The following is a 13001-nucleotide window of genomic DNA, read 5'->3' on the forward strand; positions in this document are numbered from 1 at the left end:
GCAATGTCTTTTTAGAGGGATTGATTTTTAATCTAAATTTTGAACAATGAATGACTTAACCACACAAAAAGAAAGCAATAGATATCCCAAAAAAAGATGAGGAGAAAGGGAAAAGCATCTAGAAATGAGAGAGTATAAACATTTAGCAAATTATAGCTAATTTCATGCATCTGTAGTTGGTGTAGCATGTGGTAGAACATAAGACTAGAAAGATTAGCTGGGAGACTAGCATCCCCACATACCCAAGTTTTAACGCAGTAGATCTAGAACAAGCTTCAGAATTGGTGTGATTCTGATGGAGCGGAGAGCTGAAGGATCACCTTACCTCACCTGTGGTGGCTCAGTAGATAAAGCGTTGACCTGCGATGCTGAGGTCGCTGGTACGTAAACTGACTTTCCTGGTCAAGGCACATATGGCAGTTGATGCTTTCTGCTCCTCCCTCTTTCTCTCTCTATCTCTTTGTCTCTCTCACTTCCCCATTTCTGAAAAGAATAAATAAAAATAATTTTTTAAAAAAGAATCACTTGAAACTTGAAATTTATGGACCACTCCTATAGATTATGGGAACACAATATATTGATTTACAGAACATGATCAAATGAGAATCAAGTATAATTACTGCATTTAAGAACCTCAGATAAATGCATTTAAAAAATGTAAGAAAGCATACACAATTATCATAGGAAGAGAAAGGGAAGGCACTTAGTTTGTTTGTTGGAGAAGTCACATTAGTCTCCTGAGAGGTGACACATAATGACAGTACAGAGGAAAAGTAGAGTCAGTGAGGCAGAAGTGATGGGTATGATACTGAGTTTTTGTATTATACATAAAAGAAATTCAAGAAAATATACTGAGGCTTTTTGTAGATGAGGTACTATGCAGTAGATTTTTATCATTGTGTAACAAATTACAATTTAGTGAGTTAAAACAACATACATTTTTCAATATTTTATTTTTAATTAAAATATTATTTTTATATTTTTAAAGATTTTATGTATTGATTTTAGAGAGAAGAGAGAGAGAAGAAGGAGAGGAGTGGGAAACATCACCTGATAGTAGTTGCTTCTCAGTATGTACCTTGACTGGACAAGCCCAAGGTTTTTGAACTGGTGACCTCAGTGTTCCAGGTTGACACTTTATCCACTGTGCCACCACAGGTCAGGTGACTTTTTTAACCTATAGTTTAAAAGAGAAGAAAAAGAGAGAAAGAGATTGATTTGTTGCTCCGTTTATTTATGCAATCATTGGTTGATTCTTGCCTGTGTCCTGAACAGGGATCAGACCTGCAAACGCTCTAACTAACTGAGCTATGTAAGTGGCCAGGACTAAACGACATGCATTTATTATCTCACAGTTCCCATGGATCAGGAGCATAGGCGACGTTTATGTGGGTCATCTGTTCAGGGTCTCACAAAGCTACAATATAAAACTTGACTGGATTGCCTTTTTTTTTCTGGAGGTTGGGGTCTCTGACAAACATACTTGATTGTTGGCAGAATTTATTTCCTTTTTATATTTTATTTTATTTTATTTATTCAGTGAGAGGAGGGCAGGCAGAGCAGGATCCCACATGTGCCCCGACCATGATTCACCTGGCAAGTCCACTAAAGGGTGATGATCTGCCCATCTGGGGCATTTTTCCATTGGTCAGCAACCTAGCTCTTCTTAGTGACTGAGGCAGAGGACATGGAGCCATCCTCAGCACCCAGGGCCAACTTGCTCCAATTGAGCCATAGCTGCAGTAGGGGAAGAGAGAGAGAGAAAGAGAGAGAAGCAAGTGGGGGAGGAGTGAAGAAGCAGATGGGTACTTCTCCTGTGTACCCTAATCGGAAATTGAACCCAGAAAACTTCCACACACCAGGTTGGTATTCTACCACTGAGCAAACTGGCCAAAGCCAATTTATTTCCTTTTAGTTATAGTAATGAGGTTTCTGTTTTCTTATTGAATTCAACTGGGGTCTTGTCTCATAGAGACACCAACTTCTTGCTATGCAGTCTTCTCTTATAACATGGCAGCTTATGTCTTCAAAGTCTACAGGAGAATCTCTTGCTCCAGAGAATGGCTATTTCATCACCTTTGGGATATAATATAGCCAAATTAAGAAAATGACATCCTACCACCTTTGTCATATTTTATTGGCTAGAAGCAAGGAATAAACTCAGCCCACACTCAAAGGACGGAATTATACAAGAGCATGACCCACAAAACATTAGGAGTTATTAGAAATGATAGCCATAGGTTAGAGAAAACAAGCTTGAATTTGAAGGAAGAGCACTTTAGATAGACGCAAATGTAAAGCAAAAGAGAGTAGGATATATTCTATTACATTCTGATACATAAAGGATGGAATTTGTTATATTATCATAATATTTAGGCACATATATATATTCTACAGACCTTACTGGAATTCTCATTAAGAAGTTAAGTTTGTTCTTTTTCCTCTACTCCCAAAAATTTATAACTGTTTATCTGGATGTATTTTATAAACAAAGTCCATAGGTACGTTGCAAATATTCTGTTTCAATTGAATACTCAAATCATTAATGGTAGATAATCTTACTAATGAAATATAGTTGTTCTATACCATGCTTAGCATTGTACTTAATCTAAGCTTATTTTATTGGCATTTTGTATATAGATGTACTATTGACATTTGCATTTGCTGAGAGAATATGGAAAATTTATTCCTATTGTTTGTATAAAAATCATTAGTGCAATGCAGTGTAAATCAAAGGGGAATGTTCAACCAAATGAGTGTAAATAATTCAAAATGAAATTACACAAAAGGACCACATTTTTATCATAATAATTTTTTTTATCAATGTGCTAATGAAGCCAAGAATAGCAAAATCTTCAAATAACAGGGTGGGATTTAACTAAAGAAAAACTACCATTTGGATATAGGACAAAACTTGAGGTAAAATCCTAGCATTTATTAAGTGAAAATGAAAAGAAAGATTAAAATCAATGACTGATTTCTATACTGGTCCAAAATTTTCCACTATTTCATTGTTTATACCAATCATAAAATGAAGGAAAAATTTTAAATGATCACTGGTTTCTAGTTTGTAAGCTTATATTTTTATGTTTATTTTGGGGGTTTTTTTTTTGGACAGAGGCAGAAGGTCAGAGAGAGGGACAGATAGTGACAGACAGACAGGAAGGGAGAAAGATGAGAAGCATCAATTTTTTGTTGCAGCACTTTAATTGTTCATTGATTGCTTTCTCATATGTACCTTGACTAGGGGTCTACAGCAGACCAACTGACCCCTTGCTCAAGCCAGTGACCTTGGGCTCAAGCCAGCAACTTTTGGCTTCAAGCCAGCAATCTTTGAACTCAAACCAGAGACCATGGGGTCATGTCTATGATCCCACTCTCAAGCTAGCGACCCTGTGCTTAGCTGGTGAGCCTGTGCTCAAGCCCAGTGAGCCCTTGCTCAGGCCAGAGACCTCCAGGTTTTGAACCTGAGTCCTCCACATCCCAGTCTGACACTCTATCCACTGCGCTATTGCCTGGTCAGGCTATATTTTTATCTAAATAATAAGTAATAGGGTTTGACATTGAAGAAACTTTTTGAATCATTTAAAAATAGGAGAATCCAGACACTTTGATCCTGTATATCTCTTAACAAATATTCTCATTCTTAATATTCTATATAGTGAATATTTTATATATTTCTATAGCTGGTGTTTTTTTTTTATTATTTTTTATTTTTTGTATTTTTCTGAAGCTGGAAACAGGGAGAGACAGACAGACTCCCGCATGTGCCCGACCGGGATCCACCCGGCATGCCCACCAGGGGCGACGCTCTGCCCACCAGGGGGCGATGCTCTGCCCCTCCAGGGCGTCGCTCTGCCGCGACCCGAGCCACTCCAGCGCCTGGGGCAGAGGCCAAGGAGCCATCCCCAGCACCTGGGCCATCTTTGCTCCAATGGAGCCTTGGCTGCAGGAGGGGAAGAGAGAGACAGAGAGGAAGGAAGGGTGGGGGTGGAGAAGCAAATGGGCGCTTCTCCTATGTGCCCTGGCCAGGAATCGAACCCGGGTCCCCCGCACGCCAGGCTGACGCTCTACCGCTGAGCCAACCGGCCAGGGCCATATATTTCTATAGAAACCACTCTCATTGATATCTTTCTTAGACTCTGCTAGTATAAGTGTTGATCGCTAAGCTTAAGTCAGGTTAAGTTCCCAACCTCACTTTCCCTCCCAAATCCTCTTAATTCACCTTTCATAAAATATCAATGACTTGGGAGTGCATATGTGTATCAAATCATTTTTTACAAACCCTTCCATTCTTCTGTGATGGAAGCACATGCTTTGTTCTACATAACTTTGCAGTTCTCCTATGATATAGAGATTGTGACCACTCTTGTCTACTCATCAAGAGCCTGAAGTGCCTGACCAGGTGGTGGTGCAGTGGATAGAGTGTCAGACTGGGATGCAGAGCACCCAGGTTCAAGACCCTGAGGTTGCCAGCTTGAGCGTGGACTCATCTGGTTTCAGCAAAAGTTCACCAGCTTGGACCCAAGGTCGCTGACTCGAGCAGGGGGTAACTCGGTTTGCTGTAGCCCCACGGTCAAGGCACATATGAGAAAGCAATCAATGAACAACTCAAGTATCACAACAAAAAACTGATGATTGATGCTTCTCATCTCTCTCTGTTCCTGTCTGTCTGTTTCTATCTGACTCTCTCTGTCTCTGTAAAAAAAAAAAAAAAAAAAAAAAAAAAAAAAAAAGCTTGAAGCACAATAAGATCTGCCCTTTTTATATATTACAAAATAGCAACTTCAGTCAAGGGCTATTTGACCCAAGAGCCAATTCTAATTTCTTCTCAAACCCCATTCTTTGGCTGAATGGTAGCTCTGAATGGATTATAAAAGTATCTCAGCCCTAGGACTGGCCAGGCAGAGTCAGTGGTCCTTAAAGCCTTTGAGCTGGTCACTTCTGGGCCAATTCCAAAGGGGTGACAGAAATCTTGCCATTTTCTCTGTAACCACTACATTATAATTATGGCAGGCACTGTTCCTAGCTCAGAGAATTTCATTGTGAGTTGCACAGATTTTAGATATTATGGAATTTATGTCTTAAAAAACATGACATTTTTGAAAAAAATAAACAAGGATATGTCAGAAAAATATAAGAAATACATTAAAAATGCAAGCTCAAATATTGTTAAACATTAAGAATAGAGTATATGATATATACTGTGAATATGCCCAAGCCTACTTTATAGAGACTTGCCAATGAAAGCTTCTTTGAGAATGTGATATTTGAACTGATAGCAGAGAAACATGAACAAGCAAGTCCTATGAAAATCTTAGGGAAGAATGTCCTAACCAAGGAAGTAGCAAGAGCAAAGACGAAATGTTTTCCATGAAAAACATTTTATGAAAAAGAGTCAGGTATTCAGTTTTATAAAGTATAGTAATATAATATGTATTCTAAATGTAACCTTAAAATGTGTTAGGTGTTTAACCTATGAAAAGTAAGTGAGTAAGTGAGACTTTATTATTCATAAAGTAAGGAATCATTTTTGTGATTAGTAATGCTTACTGAGATATACTGGAATATTCTGTTCTTCAGTATAAATTTGAATACTAAATATATCTCTACTGAAGTATCTCATGATGGATGAAGGTGATTAGTAATTATATATATATATATGATATATATATATGAAAATACTTCATTTATATCAGTTGACTCAGAACAATGAATGATTTTGAAATCAATGCAACTTTTGACTCATTAGAATTTACTTTTTGGTCCAACTGTATTATGTACTAAGCTTTTCTTACCATCTGATATGAACACACTGACATTTCTGAATAATTCATTATGGCTCTGTTGGTTTTTCTGTTTCTATGCATTTGAACTCTTAAAGACAGAAATTATTTAGCTGAGAGAGTCTAGGGGTATAAGACAAAATATTAAAAAATAAGTTAAATTTGAATTTCAGATAAGCAAATAATCATTGGTTAATGTAAGCCTTTTCCAACTATTTCTTATAGCACACTTATGGTAAAATTTTTATAGAATATTAATTGTGTTTTATCCAAACAGAAATGAATAAAATAATTACTACATTTTATTTCAAAGTCCTGCATGTAAAATGGAAACTCTCAGAACTTATGATCTGTTATAATTATATTTGAAGACAATGTTATGAGGAAAACTATACCTACTATAGAAGAGATCAGTTGTGATTTTTTTTCTCAGTAAATTTAAATTTTGTCTATTGGATCAGAGTTAAAGTTTAAATTAAATTGCTTTTGCATGATATTTATATCATCCTTGCATGAGGGATTATTAAAATAAACATACCACATATGAAAGTTTAGTGAAATAGAAGAAAAAATATACAATGCATTTATTTAGTACCTGAAAGTATAGCAAGACATGAGTATTAATTTAGGAGAGTTAACCAATTACCACATACTGAGTGGCTTAAACAACAAAAATTTATTGTCTCAGAGTTTTGCAAGCTAGATTTCCAAGATCAAGGTATCAGTAAACTTGGAATGGCTTGAGGGTAACCCACTTCTATGCCTCTCCTTGTAGCTTCTGATGGCTTATGGGAAATCTTGATCATTTCTTGGTTTGTAGAAGTATCATCCCAATCTCTATCTTCATTTTTTTATAGTCTTCTTCCTCTCCATATGTCTGTGTCCAAATCTTTCTTTTTTTTCTAAAGTCATCCATGATATTGGATACCTACCATACTCAGTATGACCTCATCTTACTCAATTACATCTGTAATCACCTGTTTTCAAATATAGTCATGTTCTGAGGTACTGGGGCGAAGGAACTCATCATATAAATTTGGGGATAGGAGGGACACAATTCCACTCATAAAAACATGGTAGAAAGAAATAATGTAAAAATTTCATGTTGTTTTCTGTGCCTGTGAGGTTTTTTTTGGATGGTGGTAGGTGTACATATACAGGTAGAAGAGAAAGGGTAAATGATGATGAAAGGAGACTTCAGGTGATGAACACACAATACAATATACAGGTTATGTATAAAATTGTACACTTGAAACCTATATATATATATATTTTTTTAACCAATGTTACCCCAATTAATTCAATAAAATTTTTTAAAGTATTTTAGAAAGCTGGGACCCTGGCTTGAATATTTTTTTTTTTATTGTCTGCACTGCCTTTGTTCAATCTTAATTTTTCTGTCTCAGTTGTAATACCATTTACTTTTAGTATCTGGAAATGAACATAAAAAATAATTCTACATTATTCTCAACTATTCCAAATTGTATCAATGAATTGTCAGAAGGAACGAAATATTGCAAGAATTTATTCCCTTCTTTCTGTTAGGTAGCCATTTGCTTTTATTATTTAAAGTATCTCTTATCAGACCTTTCAATATCCATTTCCATTTCTAGATACCTATGCTCATTTTTCCCCAATATAATATTGAAAACAATATATGAACCAGGTTTTAATAGCACAAAATATAATAGAGTCATTGTTTTTGTTGTGTTATGATCAATTCATGAGCACAGGCAAATAAAAATAGAAAGGAAATTCTGTAAATCTTTTTAATAACTTCTATTGTTTTTATATTCTGATTTTACATTCTAAATAAAGGTATAAGGAGAAAAAAAGAAAAAAAATAAAGCTAATGTCACTTGTGAATAAGATTCAAAAGAAAAAATATTATATCAAATCAATACACCAGATTAATCTCCCATAGACAAGAATAATTTAAGAATACAATAGTGTTTTGTAATCAAAATTTTACTTACATTTTTTGTGTTAATTGTTTAAAAAAATTACTTAATTGGTTCACTTGAGGACACCAAACATTGTTAAATACAGCCCTCATTCCTTATTGAAAAAAAGTACTACAGTGAGCTAAATATAAAATGAAAATAATTTAGTGAAAATTCATGTCCCTGAAGCACTAGCAAACATGGCTTCTTATTCACCAATTTTTAAAATTCAAATGCACAGAAAAGGGTTTATAATTGCAAGAGTACTGCAATGAACAATTCATATATATATATATATATATATATATATATATATATATATATACTGGTCATCTTTGAATATTTTACCACATCAGTTTCTCTTCTCTTGCTTTTTCTCAACCACTTGAGAGATATTTTACAGACAGGATATTAATTCTTTTTTTTTCTTTTTGACAGAGAAAAAAAGCAAAAAGAGGGACAGATAAGGACAGATAGACAGGAAGGGAGAGAGATGAGAAGCATCAATTCTTTGTTGCAACACTTTAGTTGTTCATTGATTGCTTTCTCATATGTGCCTTGACTGGGGGGCTACAGCAGACTGAGTGACCCCTTGCTCAAGCCAGTGACTTTGGGTCAAGCCAGTGACGACCCTGAACTTCAAGCCAGCGACCTTTGGACTCAAGCCAGTGACCAAAATATTATATGTATAATCCTATGCTCAAGCCAGCAACGCCCTGCTCAAGCTGGACTCAAGCTTGATTAGCTCTTACTCAATATGGCAACCTTGAGGTTTTGAACCTGGGTCCTCTGGATCCCAGTCCAACACTCTATTCATTGTGCCTCCACCTGGTCAAACTAATTCATCTCTAAACATGTAATCACATGTTGTCTCAGATGAGAACATAGCCCTGCATAACTGTAGCATAATGGTCAGTCTCAGAAAGTTAAACAATTAAAATAGCCTTATCTATGGAGCCTATATTTAAATTTGCTCATTTATATTAATGATGTCTTTTATGGTTGTTTCTTAGTATATTATGTATTGCATATAATTGAGATGCCACTTCAGTCTTGTTTAAAATAGAACATTTCCACATTTTTATTTTTATGACATTGACATTGTTGAGGAAACCCGACCAGTTTTTTGAGGATATGTCTATCAGTTTGAATTTGTCTGGTTAGTTTCTCATATATAGATGCTGATTAATGTGTTTTGGTTTTTTTTTTAAGTAGAGACACAACTTAGATAATGTTGCACATTTATTGTCTTAGGGATTCAGACTTGGAGATTCAGAATGCCAGTTTATCACAATTTGTTATTATGTATGATTAGTGTATTTTTTTCTATTGCTTTGCAATAAATCAACACTAATTTATCAGGTTAATTAACACAACATAAATTTTTTATCTCACAATTTCCAAGGGTCAGAAGTCCAGCACATCATAGCTACATTTTCTGTTCAGGAGCTCACAAACTGAAATCAATGTGTAAGCCTCTCATCAGGAGACTTGACTTGCAAAAGAGCTGTTTCCAAACTCCCTCAGTCTGTTGGCAAAATTCACTTCTTTCGTGCTGTGTGACCATAGGCCCATTTTCTAGGAAACTATTAGTATGTTTAGCTAACTCTTAGCTGAGATCACTCTCAGCTCCTTGATATGTGATGTGGAAAACAAAGAGAAAGCATGCCAGAACAGTATGTAAGATGTTACTTGTGACACTAAAAGTAAGTCAGTCTTGACATGTGTAGGTTACCTAATAATATTTCCAATAGGAGTCCAATGTGTGGCCAATGCTAAAAGTGGTCTGCTGTTTATTCTGTGGAGGTATCTGTGTATATATCTGTATATATGTAATTTTTAAATTGCAAATACCCATGTATGTTGATTATAACATTAATTATATAAATAAGAAAATACAAACCACTGTTAGTAATAATATCCAGGAAATAAAATACTTAATCGCTTAGGATGTATTCCAGTTATTTATTTTTTCTATGAATGTTGGCACACACAATGGTTTTACTGACAACAATATGATTCTATGTTTTAGCCTCCTTTTTAACAGCCAGTGTAATATATTATTGTAAAACCTCTTCTGTATCACTTAATGGTCTTAGATTTCATTACCCAAATGGCTTCACAGTGCCCCTCTAGAGCAGAGGCTGTCTAGGTGTTCACTATTACAATTCTCCTTTCTAGACAAATAAGAAAACTACCTTCTCTGACCTAAATTATGTGTCTGACTATATTTTAAATACTACATATACCACTAGGATCACTGAAAAGGTAAACTAGCAGTGATATTTCAGCAAATGTCAAGGTCAGTAATGTAAGCAGATTAAATAAAATCCCTGTGTGTGGCTTGATAATTGAGCTATACTGATTTGTCATTGTTATTAATTAAGTGAAAAATGTGCAAACTGAGAATGTGGTCTTCAACCAGTCATTTTTTTTTTTCATGTAAGCTCCTCTTATGGAAGGTGAGAAATCACAAAAGGTTTAATTGCTGCTATCATCATGTTATCATCGTCTTGAACCAGAAGACTATTTGTGTTCCATGTTCATTATTTCTGAAATTCCCCATACAGTCCTCACAATGTTACCAATTGATAGGTACAGCAACATCATTGTGAAATGCTCTTGTGAAAAATAAGCCAATATATAAGCACAGTCCAATGGATTCAATAAAAAACAACAAAGAAACTACCCTAAATACTTACATTATTCTTGTGAAAAACATGAATTCACGCATGTGATGCACTTTTTCTACAATATACTTCAACTAAATGCTGGGAAACTGGCAAATGAGAACTTCTATGTGCTTTGAAGAAATGCCCTTAATAGACTTTCATTTTCTTTCCTACAGTTTCACTCTCATTCTGTTTTCTGTCTATAATTTTTTTTTCAGTTAGCATGGCATTCAAACCAATGCTGTTCCTTTAGCTTGCGATTTTATATTTTAACCTTCTTTTCTCCTTGACATTTACCTTTCCGTCCATGATCTGTTTTCCCTAGCAGCAGGGCTTTTCTCTCCTTCTGTGTCACACAATAACAAGATCAAAAGGGTGGACGTCGGGTGCCCAGAGCCTGGTCTCCTATACTGGAGTTCAGCTGCCAAGGTTAGGTCTATTATTATTTTACATTTACCTTCTTTTGAGTTGTGGAAGAAGAAATAAACGTCTTCTTAACTCATATTTTCTTCTACCTTCTCTTTCCACTTTTCTGCAGCATTAATGGCAAGAAATACAAAAAATCATTTTGACAGCAGGTTCCTAATAATATATACAGGCTTGATTTTATCCACAACAATTATTCTTGAGTTAGCCAATTTTCAAGAACAGTTAATAGAGAAAAATCACATACATTTTAAAAATGATATAGTTAAACATTTTTTCCCAGCTGTTTCCTTCTCTTGCTGTAAGCACTTACTATAAATGTCAGAGAAAGAAAATGTCCCGAGAGATTCTTGTCCTTTCAGTTTGAATGTTATGACTGTACTTTTGAGAAAGAGTGTTGCAATATTTTATATCCAGACTAAAATATGAATTTTATTTTACCTGAAATTCTTCCGAAACCTTCTGTGTTTCACCTTGGAGAAATACTTTTAGGTAGATAATATACCTATTACTAATTTACTTTAGAATCACCAGTTTATAATTTAACAAGTATCTGGACAAGTGATTCTCAATGTGTAACTTCCTCTTATGCTAACTAGAACACTGTGTGGGCAGCCATGTTAGTCAGCACAATTACCAATCCCTGATGATGACTAATATCTCTTCACATTTTCCAAACCTATGTACACATAAATCGCCTTAAAATTCTCTTAGATATTTTTCAGAGTAATGGGGAAAATGTGAAAATATGAGGAATATTTAGAACAAGTATTAATTCTAAACCATTTAAAAATAATACAATGAGAATTTTATCTGAAAAGTATATAATAGTGCAAAACACTAGGCTCTGATTTAACAGAGTTTATGAGGTACAATCAACAGGAAAGAAACAGTATACATTTGAGGAACACGTTTTGACATATGTATATATCTATAAAAACATCATCACAAATTGCCAATGCCAGATAATACATACCAGATAATAACATGATCAACCTCAAGATTCCAAAATTTACTCACATTGTTTTGTCCTTCTCAGAGCTCATTGTTCACTTCATCCACAACCAGCTACAGATCTGCTTTTTATGACTATATTAATATTTCCCATTAATTTTATCTAAATTAAATTATGGAGTATCTACTCTTTTATTTTTTTTTGTCAGAAAAAAATATTTGGGGAATTATTAATGTAGTAGAGAAAACCAATAGTTTATTGCTTTTTATTTCTGAGTGGATTTATAGTATTGTGTGGATATACAACAATTGTCCCATTCATTAACCTCTCGATCACTGTGTTGTTTCCAGTTTGGGGGCTACAGGAATGAAAGCTGCTAAAAATCTTCAAATATATCACTTGTATAAATATATGCTTTCCTTTTTTTAAACAAATATCTAGGAGTACACTAACTGGGGCATATGATAAATGAGTATTTATCTTATTTCAAAAATTGTCATAGTTTTCCAAAGTGTTTTTACCATTTTACATTCCCAACAGTAAGTAGTGTAGGAGAGTATCAGTTTATCTATATACTGGCCAATACTTGATACAGTCCATTTTTAATTTTAGACACCCCGATTATATACTGATGTATCCTTGTAATTTTAATTTGCATTTCCCTAATGAAAAAGGAAGTTGAATATCTTTTCATGTGCCTATTTGCCACACATATATCTTCTTTGGTGAATGTGGACAAGTCCTGCTGGGGGTGAAGCCGACGGAGATGCAAAGATCCGACTCCGGGGACCAGGTTCAGTGATGCAGATCCACTTTATTCAGGAAGTAAGCTAGCTTATATACATGGGTTCAGCCTATAGGGTGTTACTGCATGTTCTTCAAAGCCAATGGCTGAAAAGATCAGGGAGCTGCGTGGTTGGCGCTAAGTCACTTCCTTATAGCAGGCGAGCTTCCTTCTGGGTATGCCCAGGAGGCTTCTGGGAGCTGGAGTATTCTCACAGCATTGCATCATCCACAGCTCCTAGGAATGTGCTCTGCACTCCACCCACAGGTGAAGTGTCCACATCTTGGTCCATTTTAAATTATTAGTGAGTTCTGTTAGTTCTTTATACATACTTGATAGAAGTATTTTGTCAGGTATTAGGTTTGCAAAATTTTCTCCAAGTCTCTGATTCACTTTTGCATCCTCTTAGTAGTGTATTATGAAGAATAGACACTT

General features: G+C 35.1%; 1 long non-coding RNA gene across 1 annotated transcript; it reads right to left on the reverse strand.

Annotated features, from left to right (window-relative positions):
- Positions 1–331: 331 nt before the first annotated feature.
- LOC136316398 (uncharacterized) lies at positions 332–11305 on the reverse strand. The gene is made up of 4 exons (XR_010727700.1): positions 11269–11305; positions 10859–10933; positions 1051–1177; positions 332–483 (listed from the first exon to the last, which is right to left on the reverse strand). It is a non-coding gene; the product is annotated as an uncharacterized lncRNA (long non-coding RNA).
- Positions 11306–13001: the final 1696 nt, after the last annotated feature.

The sequence above is a fragment of the Saccopteryx bilineata genome, chromosome 12 (genome assembly GCF_036850765.1).
Source record: "Saccopteryx bilineata isolate mSacBil1 chromosome 12, mSacBil1_pri_phased_curated, whole genome shotgun sequence".
Taxonomy (NCBI): domain Eukaryota; kingdom Metazoa; phylum Chordata; class Mammalia; order Chiroptera; family Emballonuridae; genus Saccopteryx; species Saccopteryx bilineata.